This window comes from Cibotium barometz, chromosome 3 (genome assembly GCF_041138505.1).
Source record: "Cibotium barometz isolate CiBa-2024 chromosome 3, ASM4113850v1, whole genome shotgun sequence".
In the NCBI taxonomy this organism is placed as follows: Eukaryota; Viridiplantae; Streptophyta; class Polypodiopsida; order Cyatheales; family Cibotiaceae; genus Cibotium; species Cibotium barometz.
The window spans coordinates 34,166,002-34,170,250 of NC_141048.1; the positions used below are offsets into that span (position 1 = coordinate 34,166,002).

General features: G+C 44.1%; 1 pseudogene; it reads right to left on the reverse strand.

The window, feature by feature from the left end:
- Window positions 1-433: 433 nt before the first annotated feature.
- Window positions 434-3,865, reverse strand: LOC147639984 (pentatricopeptide repeat-containing protein At3g53360, mitochondrial-like; annotated as a pseudogene).
- Between the last annotated feature and the right edge of the window lie 384 nt (window positions 3,866-4,249).

The window sequence follows — 4,249 nt, forward strand, 5'->3', positions numbered from 1 at the left end:
TTGAATTCAAAACTCTACCAAGAAAACGTATGCATACAAGTAGTAGAGTACATCATCTCCAGGTTCAACAACTACCACACCATAGGCTCCCATGCATCACATGGGAGGAGAGTTGCAAGCTACAAAAACCCTAGAAGAGTAACAACTTGAGCTCCAATCGGATGTGCGTGGTTCAAAAGATAGGACGCACCACACTTTCTCAATCAAATGCGCGTGGTTCGAAAGATAGGATGCACCACACTTTCTTCACGATGCTTCCTAGGTACCATGTCGTCCAACAACAATGTATCACTAAATGGATGAAGAAGGCGGATTCTGCTATAACCATCATACCACCCACAATGCCCCTACATGAAAGACCATCTGCTACAAGAGAGCCTCTCACAACCCCGCCTACATGATAGAATTGCATTTGTCCACATTTTTTTTCTCATCATCCAATGTCAATAATTCTACCATCGATTTCCATGGCAGCATCCACACAAATGTTAGCCATGCAGACATAAGGTGCAAAATCCTTTTCGTTTAATTTCACTGCATGCTCAAATTCATTCCTCCCAAGGTCCAAATTGCCCCATTTTCGACAAGCCCCAAGCGGCGTTAGCCATGCAACAATACCAGGATGTACCGGCATCTCTTTAATCAGCTTAGGAGATCAACCATAATGCTCTACTAATGCTAATTAGTTTAAAGTACATCTGACCCTTGTCCACTAGACTTGCATGACTCAACGCACTCAAAACACTAAGAAATGTGATAGTATCGGGCCTTACACCTCCTACTACCATTTTGTTGAATACACTAATCACATTTTCACTCATTCCAAGCTGAGAATAGCCCATGAGTAATGATGTCCACAACACCACATCTTGAACAGAAGCTTGCTAAATATATCCTCTGCCACAGCTAGCGAGTCACATTTCGCATACATATATCAACCAAGGTGTTTCCAACCATATGCTCTTCTTACAAACCTTTCTTTGTGATCTCAAGGTGTGTTTCGCGTCCCTTGGCTATGGTCACTATGCTGGCATAAGCTTTCAAGCTCCCAATCAATGCAATTGCACTCTGCGATATGCTCCCACGTTTCATTTGCTCAAAACAATTTAGCGCCTCCTCATCCCTCCCAAACTCCATGTATCCCTTAATAAGTGAGGTCCAAGACATTACATTCTGAACTGGAAGGTTTTTAAACAATTGCCTTGCTTCTGCAAGCAAGCTGCACTTCGCATAAGTGTGTTGCAGATGTAAGGCTCTCTTTTGAGCCCTCTTTTGGCAATCTTTGAATGTATCCCTTGACCCTTTTCTGCTGCTCTTAGGCGACCACAAGCCTTCAAGACAGACACAAATGTGACAACAAATGGCACACCACCCTCATGTTGCATCCGCTCAAAACACTTGAGAGCCTCTCCACCAGGCCCGTGTCCAGCGTACCCTGCTATTAGTGCGGTCCATGAGGATGCATCTTGAACTGGGAGCTTGTTGAAAGCCTCTTGAGTTTGCTCAAGAAAACCTTCTTTTGCATACATATCGACCAAGCTGCTACCAAGAGAGATGCTTTCTTCCAACATACCTCTTTTCACAATTTTGGTATACACTTCGTCTCCCTTGTCCATAGTGCTAATGCTGCCACAAGCTCTCAAGATGCAAGGAAAAATAGTAGCACTAGGAGAAATGCCCTTTTCTTGCATCTGTGTGAAAAGGGAGAGTGCATGCTCAGCGTGACCATGCTCAATGCACCCTGCAATTATCGCGGTCCACAAGACTACTATTTGCGATGGACATGTATAGAACAAATTAAGTGCCTCTGCAAGCAAACCACACTTGGTGTACATATCAATCAAGGTATTGCTAATCAGAAGCTCAATTTCCAATCCTTTTTTGACAGTCTTCGCGTGTACTCCATCAAGTGCGGCTCCTAAACTGCAACTAGCTTTTAAGCTGAAAATGAGTGTGATATCATCCTGCACACAGCCTTCCTCTTGCATTTGTTCGAAGCAGTTGAGTGCTTTCTCATCATGCCCATGTTCCACGTAACTTGAAATTAGAGCATTCCATGAGGCTACAGTTTTGTCTACTGCTTCCTCCGCATCTATGAATTTGCCACACTTGGCATACATATCTGAGCTGCCAATGAAGAGATCCAGCTCCAAGCCTTTATTGCATAGATCTGCGTGCAATTGTTTGCCCTAATTAGTGTCCCCAACAATACCAGATGCCTTTAAACCGTAAACAAGTGCGACAACATCAGGAACAATACCCTTTCATTGCATATGCTTGAATGTACAGAGTGTTTCTGCACCTAGTCCCTGTTCTAGGTACCCCACAATCAATAAGCTCCAACATACCACATCTTGAATTGGTAGCATATCCACTACATTTTGTGCCAGCTAGTAAACCACACTTTGCATAGAAGTCCATCACGCTTCTGCTAACCAAGGGCTCACCTTCCAATCCTTTTTTGGCATACGTGTGAAGTGAATTCTCACCATCCTCATGATCCGCGTACCCTGCACTCAATGAGGTCCAGGCAACCAAGTTTGTCGAAGATGTTTTTTGCTTGTCTGAGTGAGCCGCATTTCACATACATATCCACCAGGCTGCTGCCAACCAGAGGGTTTCTTTCCATCCCTTTCATGACAATATCCATGTGAACTGCTTGGCCCAAGTAGATTGGACCTAGGTGGCTACACGATTTCAAGGGATAAACAAAAGTGACATCATCTGGAGAACATCCCTCGCTTTGCATCTGCTTGAGGCAATCAAGTGCTTATGACCGTATTCCACATACCCTGATATTAATGCATTCCACATCATTGTGTTTCAAACAAGAAGCTTGTCAAACACATCGCATACAGATGCGAGGTCACCACACATAATATACATGTTTACCAAGTTGCTACCAACAATGAAAAAGCTTTCTTCCACTAACCCTTTTTTGAGAATCTCCGCATGTATCTTTTCCCCTTTGCGTAGAGATCTTGTGATGCCATAGGCTTTTAGGCTGCAAACGAGAGTAACAGCATCGGGAGGAATGCGCACATGCTGCAATTTCTCAAAACACATAAAGGCTTCTTCATCACACCCATGGTCTGCGTATCTGGAAATTAGAGCATTCCAGGAGACTATATTTCGAATCATGAGCTTGTAGAAGACTTCCTGTGCTATTGCAAGGGCATCACAGTTGGCATACATATCTACCAAGGTACTGCCGATAAAAAAGTTGCTTTCCATCAACCCTTCTCTTTCAAAAAATACCACATGTCCTATTTCAAGATCTTTCAAATCAGTGCAAGCCTTGAGTAGGGCTACAAAAGCAAATTAGTTAGGATGGGAACAACTATCAGCCTTCAGCATTGTCTTGTACACGACAATAGCCTGCCGTGGCTTTCCGCAGTTGACATAACCTAGAATGAGACAACTCCATGAACAATCATTCCTATGAGCCGGCTTGTCCAAAACTTCCTGGGCATGATACACACCCCCAACTTCCGCCAAAAGAGAAACAAGGAAGTTTCCGAGTGATGTATGAGAATCAAGACCAACTCCACAAATATTGGAATGCAAGCGTAGTGCAAGAGCTAAATTTCTCTCTTTTCTGCAGCACTGCTGCAAATTGCAGTAAGGTCCTCAATTAAAGGCGCAATGGTCTTATTCATACCTTGTTCCAAACAAAAGATCCTAGCCTCAATGCAAGGCCTCTGCTAATACATATCTATCCTACGCCAGCAGGCACACTTTGGCTTAGCAAGTTGACACATTTCTGGTGAAACCACAACACGAAACATTCTCTGGCTAGGTTTATGGTGGCCAAACCGTCATCATTGTTATTGTTGCCCCTCCAGTTTCTTTCTTCTTCTACCATTCTTGCACCAAAAACTAGCTTTCAGCAACCTATCTATTCACATCAAATCCTTCAAGATAAGGGTAACATATATTTTCAATCTAAGAAATGCAATGAGAAATCCACCTGTCAATAGCAAAAAAGGTGTCAAAGTAGGGGGTGCATATGTTTTCAGCCTCCAAAACAAACTTACACTGTCACGTGGCCTATAATGGCAACATGGAGCTCGGTTGGACAAGGGGACTACACACCAGAGTGTGGGTGGTACATGTGTCCGGGGTTTAGGGGTGAGGGCGCCCAGGTCAGAGCACCACGGGCGGCTGGACTAGTGTAGGCATGGGCAGGCAGGCCACCACTATAGAAGCTGGCAATTAGGGAGCCTCCCTCATTCTCTCTACGGTTGGA